This window comes from Pteropus alecto, unplaced genomic scaffold, assembly GCF_000325575.1.
Source record: "Pteropus alecto unplaced genomic scaffold, ASM32557v1 scaffold3, whole genome shotgun sequence".
NCBI classification, from domain to species: domain Eukaryota; kingdom Metazoa; phylum Chordata; class Mammalia; order Chiroptera; family Pteropodidae; genus Pteropus; species Pteropus alecto.
Window position 1 is genome coordinate 58,086,239 of NW_006442484.1, and position 10,705 is coordinate 58,096,943.

Consider the following 10,705-nt stretch of genomic DNA (forward strand, 5'->3'; position numbering starts at 1 on the left):
TGTTAACTAAAATGGTCCAGAAAAGGGTTGGATCAAAATACAGGGGTAAGGGTTAAAATAAAAGTTGTTTTTAGTTTGATTGTTTTTTAGGAGACTGTAACCAGTCCAGAAAGCTGTTTTATCTCCTTAAACAGGACTCAAACCACATCATTTAAGTGTTATATTTCAAAAGAAATTCTTCCTCTTCCCCTTTGTCTTTGTTTTTACCTGTAAGCCGGCTTTCCTAAGAACATGGATGGATTGTGGTGGGGTGGAGTGGGGAGGAGGGAAAAGTTAGATAAAACAGTTAAAAAAGAAAAAGGCAAAATCTTAAAAATGAAAGCTAGTGAGGAAAAAGGGTCACTAATTGCCCAAGAAGCATTCACTGAGGTAATCCTCTAATCCCTCCATAACCATGTCTAGAGAGGAATTTAGAGAGGCCAGCAAAAACAATGCATCCTTGATTTTCTGGACACTTGGTTTGGGTTGAGGAGTTTCTGGTTGGATGGATCTCTTCTTGATGTCTTTACTACTATTTAGAATCCTTTGATTCTCAATAAAGAATTGATTAGGATGACTCAAAGAAAAACCTCAATTAACTACATTATGTGTCATCTCTAAGAACTTCTGACAGGCTACCTAGTAGTGTGTCCCTACTAAACCGAAAATCTAGTTTATCCCTCTAGGAGAGATCTTAGATGACTATAACTTCTGCTTCAGGAGCTCTGGATTGCTGTGACTCAGTGAGCACCCATACTAATCACCTTGGCTTGGTGGATTGGTTAGAATAATCTTTAAGCAACTGAAAGGTATATAGTCTGAACTTTCACCTTCCTTTCAGAAGCTATGATGGTTATTGTAAGAGTAGCCTTTATCAAGCTTGTCTAGATCCATCTCTCCTGTAATAAATTATTGCTTCCAGAACTGCAGTGCCTATTCCAATGTCAAACCAATGACCTTAGGAAGAGGACATGCTGCATTCAGCCTTCATGGCAAAGGTGATTTTCCAGCAAGGCTTTGTGTAACTGATGCATCCAAGGTGGAAAGGATTTGGTAGAAAGCGAATTGATCTGATCTAAAGAAATTTTCCCAGCATTTTCCTGTGTGCTGGAATCTTGACCAGTGTAGGAATGACTGACGTGTTTAAGCAGAGGCTCAAGTCTCTCATGGGACTGTGCATCCAGCAAGGATCTGGCTATAAATCACTCTGGCCTCCAGCGCCTTTGGGGCAGCAGCTGGAAAGGCGCCAGAGATATGTGGGGAGGAACTGAGCCATCTGGCCTCTGGGAGGGCTGGAGGGGTAGCCCTCCCTCAGACAGAGTGCTGGCAGAGGATCCTGCACCTCCACTGAGACCTCCCCAGTCCTAGCTTGCAAACTCAGGCAGGTGCCACATCTTGATTTGGTTTTTGTCTTTAAAATATAATTCTCACTCTAGAATCTAGAATCTAGATAAAGTTACTTAATAGAATGATTATAGATTTGGAAACCTCGGGTAGGCACTTTTCAAAGTTTTGAACTTATTACTTTGTGTATTTGAAAAAATATAATCAGAAGAGATCATTGAATGCTATGTTATCTTGCATAGTTATTATAAATGAATACATGATTCAAGTTTTAACATGAATTTTGCATTCCTCTAGTAACAATTAGTATTTTTTTAAGAAACTTTTTAAATTTTGCTTTTTTTCCTGCATTTTACAAAGAATATGTTCTTTGTCTTAGTTATTTCCAGCTACTACAGTGAAATGCCATTGACTGGGTGACTTATTATGAACAGAAATTTTATCCCTCACAGTTCTGGAGACTGGTCGGCAAGATCAGGGTGCCAGCATGGTTAGGTTCTGGTGACAGACAGCTCTCTTCTGTGTAGCAGACTGTCTACTTCTTGTATTCAGATGGTTGAAACTCTCTGCTCTCTTCCTATAAGGATGGTAATCCCATTCATAAGGGATCCACCCTCATGTCCTAATTACATCCCCAAGATCCCACCTTCAAATACCATCATATTAAGGATTACATTTTAACATATAAATTTTGAATGGATGCAAATATTCAGTCCATAACATTCTCCTCAGTACTAATCATATGAGAAATTTCAAATACAAAATTTTAATGTTCAACCATTTTAAATTACCCAGTAACAAAAACAGATATATAGTCCCATTATCTTTTAAACTGTAATAATTTCAATATTAAAACTTGCTTGAAATGTCACAAATAGAATATTTGCTTTAAACATTTCTAAAATAAATTTGCATAAAGTACTACCTCTCCTAAACTCTCTGCATCAGAAAGCAGTTGAACAAGATAATTTTCTAAGTATTCCGTGTGATCCCATCTAAACTGTGCAACTGGATCATTCTCAAGCCCGTTGGAAACAATGACAGCCTTGGCAGGCTTGTGACGGTTGGCATAATGCAGATCCCTGTTTCTGAAAACTGCCCACATGGCTTAAGTCACAGAGTGTGGAGTTTTGCCAGATTCACTAGATGGTTTGGTGTGGGGAGGTGGATAAGAAGAAGAAAACAATAACAAAAACCACTGCCACTATCATTCAGTTCATTATATTGTGTTTTAATTTCCATTGAGATTTTTTTTTGACTCATGGATTCTTTAGAAGTGTGTCTCTCTTTTCCAAATATTTGGAAATTTTCTTTTATTGATATCTAGTTGGATTCCATTGTGGTCAGAGATACCTTCTGTCTAATTTTAATTCTTTTACTTTTTTTTTGTTTTGTTGTTCAGGGTATGGTGCATCTTGTTATATGTCTATGGACACTTGAATATCATATACATCCTGATGTTTCTTTGTGGAGTGCTTTACAAATGTCAATTAGAACCTGTTGATAGATGGTGTTATTGAATTCTATGTCCTTGAATCTGTAGAGTTTTGTCTTATGCCAGTTTGGAAATATTTTCATCCATTATCTCTTCAAATATATATATATATTTTCTATAGCTGCCCATGTTCTCCTGTCAGGGGCTCAGAAGACATAAATATTATGTCTTTTTTTTTTTTTTTATCCCAGATCCTGGAGCCTCTATTCATTTTTATTTTTTCATTCTATATTCAGATTGAGTAATTTCTGTTGTTCTGTCTTCAAATTCATTGATTCTTCTGTCCCTTTCATTTTAAAGTTTATGTACAGAAATACTGGCCATTCATTCTTATCTTGATATATATTTAAATGACAAATATTTAAATTCTAAAGTACAGGGGACTAAATCTGTAGCAGGTCATGGTGGTGGTAGCTTCCCTAGAACCAATGAAGAATTCTGTTTGGGAGAAAAGCTGTTCAGTCTCGTGAAATATCCTATAGTGTTATTCTTCACCCTTCCCATGCCCCACTGACCAACCTAGGAAATATTCTCATTTCTTATCATAGTAGAAAAATTATATTAGCAGGGAGAATGGAAAATTAGTATTTTCAAGGTATGATATTTTAGCTCTTAATTTATTGAGAATATAATGGCGCTGAAGTTAGACTTCACTTGGTATCGGTTAACTAAGAAAAACATGTGCATAAAGATATCAATGATACTTATTATGTCAACATAGTTGTTCAGAACAATAATACAGATACACACTCTTGGACACACAGACACACACTTACATTGCAGAGATTATTAAAGATAAATTTCCCCATAGAACAATTTTGTTTTAGAATGAGGTCAAAGATGAAATGTTACATTTAAATTTGGTGATCACTTTATGTTAGTTACCATACAATTCATAATTTAATATAATCTGTTAGTAGATCAAATATTAGATCAAATGTGGAAAATATACATATATTCACCCGGGTAGTTTTATTTCTAAATTTTATATAGCTATGTTATAATCTAAAATAGTTAATGCATATTCCAAAGAAGTTTAACTTTAAATGACAAACATTTAGACATATTCTTCATGAATTTTCTTTTATTTGCCTAGAATATGTGATTAAAAGTACTTGAATTCAAACTTTCCAAATATCTCTTCTAAATAGCTGACATTTCAGTTCAATTCATACTATTTTTAAAACTTGAAATTTTAAAAGATGCAATTATTATATTCGTTCAATGTGTGTGTTTTAGCTCTTATCATAGAACTATGTATTTAAACACACACTTTACAAAAGAGCAAAACAGACAACAGGTGGAAAGAAGTTTTGGAAACTTAACATATTGACATTGTAACTGCTGTGCACTGTAGGTACTGTAAATAGAAGAGCTGTTTTTCTTCCTTTTGCATATTGATTTACTATTAATAGACTGTGATATCTTGTATTTCATAAAAGTTGCCTGCAGAGTTTTTTGAATCAGATATCGTATTTCAGAAATTCGAAATATAATTTCAAGTTGGTCATTTTTAAATATATTATACCATTATTTGAACTCAGATGCCAGTGAATATCCTTTTGAAGGGAAGGGATTCCTTTGTTCTATTATACACAATGAAAAGAGAGTTCTCTTAAGTTTTATGGTTAGTTTCCATCAATCTTCAGATTATGCCATTGCTGGGTTGTATTAAATTGCCAATCTGCAGATATAATGACCTTAGAACGTGAGGTTGAACTTATTCTAAGGCAAACCCCTTGCTTTTCCTATATTAACACCTCACACGGCACTACAAACCATTGTTATCTTCTGTTAGAAATGATTGAGTTGTTTTTGTTTCTTTTCTCTCTCTTTTTAAAATAAACATTGAAGAGTCATGGGTTTCAGAAAAAGTATCCTGAGAAATTATATACAAATAATTGAAACTCATCCATGCATGAAGATTTGATGAAAGAATTTAAATATTTATGTCTAGTTGTAGACTGCAAATATTTGACAACTAATACTGTAATGGGTAATGATAAGGCTTCTACAATTTGAGGCATGCGATTCTTATTTTAATATTTTAATGAAAGTAAAATTGTTCTGATAATGATCAGTCAGGTCTAAAGTGCCAAAGTGGAGCAAGAGCTTTTAAGATAGATTATGGGAATTTTTTAGATTAAAAAACCCTCAAGTAAGCACTCATAAAGCTTGCCCTATTGTCACTCTAACTCAAAACACTTTCTGTCTAATTATCCAGGGGGAAAAATCACATTGATGTAGTAACTGTTTTTAATTCTCTATTTGTTTTAAAAACACTTTCAAATTTTGAAATTAAATAGTTTATTGTGAGTCTTTTTCATGTGTTCAGGATATTTATGAAGTCATTAAACATGCCAAAAAAGATAACTCTTTAAACAGGATAACAAAAGAAGCTCTCTAATGATATTAAAAAAAAAAGAAAATTAAGTTTAGAAAGCTAATTACAAAAGGATCAGAACTGTATAAATCACAAAAGATTATGACATTGAAATTCTGTAAGTATAAATCTATGGAAAGATTTTTAAAATAGCTGAACTTAGAACTATAAATTACTCTGATTATATACCTTGCTAAATATATTCAACAGATATATTTTTTTCAAATTTTGATTTAATAGAAACAACCTGTTTTTCTTTTTTTAAAAAAGCTTTATCTAAAGCATTTATAAATATGTTATCAACTATCTCTGCTAATATTGTCATTATCAGTTTCAAAGGTTATTTTTCATGCCAGCAAACAATTGCCATCAACAATACTTTTAGTGAAAACTATAGTAAAATGTTTCTAAACACTTTCTTTTGTCTATACTGCTTCAGCTTAGAGGAATTTTATTCTTTCAGGAAAGATCGCTTTTAAAAGTATTTATTTACCTTTTGTCCAAACTACAGTTTTTACAGTCCTTCACAGGCCCACTGCCTTTTAATACCTTTAATAAAAGAAAACAACAACAACAACAACAACAAAACAGTTATTTCACTTCCCTAGTCTCTCATTCACCATGCTTTCACAAACTTCACTTCCTTACTATGACTGAGTTCTGATTTCATATTTCACAATGGGCTATTTAAAATGAATTATCTGTGGATAATTTTATTTTATTTTTTTTGCATTATTTTTGCAAGAGGTTCAACCAAGCAACCCTAGCTTGTTATCTGATGTTCCAAGTCATTATCAATCAGATGCTTTTTAGGTTATCATTATCTGAGATTATTAAACATTTTACTTCTTTGATGCTCCATTAACAATGTTATAAATTTCATATATTACATAGTGTGTTCAATCCTTTAGAAAGATGTTGAAAATATGTCCAAAAAACTCATTATTCTAAACAAATACCTGGCCCTCCTAAATATATCTGATATTGACAAATTGATGCCTACAGAGAGACAGCCATATCCATAAGACAAAGGTCCCATTTATCTACTTTTGTTTTGTAACAGTTTTATTGAGGTATAATATTTATATATACAATAATATTCAGTCACTTAATTTGTATAACCAAACATTTTTTTTACTATAATCACAGTGTTGTGCAATAATTACTAATCAATTTTGGAACATATTCCTCACCCCAAAAGTAAATTAGATATTTTTTAGCTTTCACTCCCAATCACCATCCCCACCCCTTCCAGTGCCAGGTAACTACTCATCTATTTTCTATCTGTATAGATTTGCTTATTCTGGACATTTCATGTAAATGGAACCATATAATATGTCATCATTTCATTTAGTTTAATATTTTCAAAGTTCATTCATTTTGTAGCATGCATCATTACTTCATTTTTTGACTAATATTTCATTGTATGGACATACTACATTTTATTTATCCATTCATCAGTTGAGAGTCATTTGATTGTATCCAATCTTTGCGACTATAAATAATGTTGCTATGAACATTCATATGTAAGTTTTTTTTGTGGACATATATTTGTTTTTTCTCAAGTATATACTTAGGAGTGGAATTACTAGGTCAAATGGTAGCTCTATATTTAGTAATTTGACTTACTGCCAGACTGTTTTCCAAAGTGTCTGAACCTTTTTAAAGTTATCACCTGGAATATATGATGATTCTGATTTCTCTACATGCTTGTCCAAACTTGTTAGTATCTGTCTTTTTTATAATAGCTATATTAATGGTTATGAAGTGATATCTTGTTATGGTTTGATTTGCATTTCTCTGATGACTAATAATGTTGGCCGTCTTTTCATGCGCTCAGTGCCATTTGTACATCTCTTTGTAAAAACATTCAGTTCTTTTGCCCATTTTTTAAAATTGGGTTATTTGTCTCATTATTGAGTTGTAAGTGTTCATTATGTATGCTAGATACAAGTTCTTATGATTTCAGAATATTTCTTGTGTTGTTATTTTTACTTTTTCTATATTTTTTATTTTTCCAATTATAGTTGACATACAATATTATATTAATTTCAGGTGTATATCATACTGATTAGACACTTATATAACTTATGATGTGATCACCCCAATAGATCCAGTATCCATCTGATACCATACATAGTTATTATAATACTACTGATTATATTCCCCATTCTGTACTCTATATCTCCATGACTGTTTTGTAACTATCAATATGTACCTCTTAATCCCCTCCCCTTTCAAACTGGCCCTTCACTCCCAAATCTGAAAACCTTCAAAATGCTCTCTGTATTAATGAGCTTGCTTCTGTTATTTGTTTATCCTGTTCTCTAGATTCTACATATGATATTGTCTTTCTCTGCTCACTTACTCCACTTAGCACAATACCCTCTAGGTCAGTCCATGTTGTTGCAGATGGCAAGACTTCATTCTTTTTAAGGCTGAGTGATATTGCATTGTATATATGTACCACTTCTTCTTTATCCATTCATTTATTGATGGACACCAGGTGGCCTCCATATCTTCACTATAGTAAATAATACTTCAATGAACATATGGATTCTCTGGGCTGTGTCAGAGGCAAAGGAATCAAATGTGTCAGATTATCACTGCTCTTGCCAAATTTTAGCAGATTGTCATAAATGTTTCGTCACTTGCTATATGCCTATGGAACCATTTCTAGAGACTTTAAATGATTTTCCCCCCATTTAATCAGCTTATCTGGGGATTCAGCTCCACAGAGCCCCTCATACTGCCATTGAGTATTGGAACTCACATATACCTACTTTTGCCTCAGTGATAATGATGATTATGGTAATAATAATAATTATTATTATATACAGGCTATATAAAATGCTATATGTTATATAATAATAATTATATACAAGTATTTAAAAAATAAAATATATATTTTCCAAATAATTAGGTGTTTGATAAAACATATTTATTTGCAGTTTCTCTATGGCTGAGGTAAGCCATGTTTTTTCAGTAAACTGGAAGTATCTGTGACATTGCATTATTTCACCTTCCATGTGTATGTGTGTGTCTGTGTGTTTGGGTTTCTCTTCTCTACAAATGTGTAGTTTGTTGAGGGCTTGATTGTGCTTATTCATCTTTGTATTGTCTGACACATATCATATTATAATCCACATTGTCAGCTTTAATATGCTAGTTAGTTGATTATTTGGTAGATGACAACTGTCTTGCTAAATGTTTGAAAATATAAATAGATTTTGGTTTTGTGTAACCACAGATTATTGCGCTTCAACACAATGTAAAATAATTTGGGTGAGAAGTCAGATGTCTTTTGGTTTATTGTGAGTTGAAGGTACACAGAACTTACTATATGCCTTAAAATCCCCTCATCTACTTTTCCTGAATCAAGTTCAATACAACAATCCTGGTAGTTGAATCATAACTGGAGCTGAAGTGAAAATATAAATACATTTTAAAATTTTCTACAAGTTCCAAAGGAACACAGAACTCCATGGACAGCTTTGTAAGAAGAGTGTTCTTTGGTTAAAAAAACGAAACGAAACAAACAAACAAACAAAAAAACCACTAGGTGGCTGAAGACATAGGTTGCCTAACTATCAAAACCTTGGTAAATTGATATAATTCTCAATACAATAGCATAACTTTTAGAAAGCTATTCTTTAATTGACAGCTAGTCTCTTGGAGTCACCATTTATTTTCTTTTATTTATTTGCTTGTTTGTTTGTTTGTTTTATTTTCAGGCAGGGCAACTCTTGTTTGACCTCCCAGATTGCAAGGACCTTGACAGTTTACAACCCCTTATTTTTTTATTTTTTATGCCTACAGCACCTGATCTTCCTGGGTGGTCTCCTATCCAAGTACTAACCAGTCCCGACCCTGCTTAGTTTCTGAGACCAGATGGGAGCGGGCTTGTTCAGGGTTGCATGGCCGTAGACCTGGAGTCACCCACCATTTAATAAGTTGCATTAAATAGCAAAAAGGTAACTGGAAAACTAAACTGTAATCTAGTAAATCTAATGAAAAATTGTTCCAAGCTGTAGACTTAAATTTATTACCCAAGACTGGATTTTAGTAGAACACAGGAATAACCAGCACAATGCTTATTAGTTTAACAAATGCTATCTGAATGCATGTACTTGGTCCAGGTTATAAATGCATTAAAATAAAATGGCTCATACTTCCTTCCTTTTCGTGAAAATCTGGGAATAGTTGGTGGTTTGACATTCTCAAAATATGTTACTTGTCCTAGAAAATTTACAAGCTATTCATGGGTTAGTAATGTGAGAATCTTTATTTTAGTATAAAAATGGGGACAAGTCCCAGGTGAGAAATTTTAATTAAAGAAATCTTCTATCAGAATAATTGATAAAATTAATTGAGTTTTTTGCTTTTATATATACACAAGAATAAGTTTAAATATTTAAGAATACTATTTAAATAATTGTACAGTATTTTAATTTCCAAAGTTTTTATTCAATAATTTTGTAATTATTTTGAAATCTTATTATTACATCATTGTGAGTGAAAAACAACTCTGTCTTCTAAACTTTATACTTTATAATCTTGTATTTAAATCACAGATAAAATATGAAGATATTTTAAAATTCCATTTTCTAAATTTAAACTTACATATAAAAACAAATATTTCTTTTACCATATGTGTGTGTGTATTCAAGTGAGCTCCTGTATAAAGAACTATTATGAAATTGAAAAGAAAACAAAAATGTTAAAGAGCATATAAACCTAAAACCTAGCTATGAAACACATACTAAGAAAGTCATACATTGATTTTTCATCTTAATGAGCCATCATCCTTGCCTTTAAATGATCACAGAATTAAGTATGCCTATATTAGAATAGTTTTTCTACTTGAAATTAATTTGGAATATAAGAAAAATGTATTGTGCACATTGGAGAACTTCAATAAATAACTTAAATATCATGTATCTAAAAAATTCTTCTACATATTTTTCTAAAAAGGTGGAATTAGAGCTTAACTTCTCTTACTGTGCTTGAATGAAAGAATAGACTAAATGGTGCTTCATTCTTTATATGTTTCTTTTAGATGAAAATAAGCGTAAAGAAAACTAAGATTTGAATGTAAGCCACAAACAAGCAAGTAAGTACAATCTACTTCTAGAAAAAAAATTCATACTCAAATTCTCAAAATACACAATCTCCTTCCCAGACTTGGGTGAAATATACATTCCAGTACCCAATGCAATCTCAACTTACATCTATTGTCCTAACATTATTACTAAATCTTATCTTTATTTTATTATTAAAAACATCCTGATTTGGACAACTTTATATAGTTACTTAATCATTGATTTACTGGAAATTCTGACATTCTATTAATTAGCTATTCTTTTATGTTAGATATTAAGATCCTTTATTTCAAAATATTCCCATTAGGGTCAAAATATTAATCCACTTCATTAACTACTATCAGTTAGTAGTTATTGTTTTTTATTATCCAGTTTACTTTAAAAAACATTAAGATATTCTAA

The 10,705-nt window shown here is 32.0% G+C and overlaps 2 pseudogenes; both read right to left on the reverse strand.

Annotated features, from left to right (window-relative positions):
* Window positions 1–342: 342 nt before the first annotated feature.
* On the reverse strand, window positions 343–2,428 carry LOC102898468 (annotated as a pseudogene).
* A 6,583-nt stretch (window positions 2,429–9,011) lies between these two features.
* Window positions 9,012–9,130, reverse strand: LOC112470811 (annotated as a pseudogene).
* Between the last annotated feature and the right edge of the window lie 1,575 nt (window positions 9,131–10,705).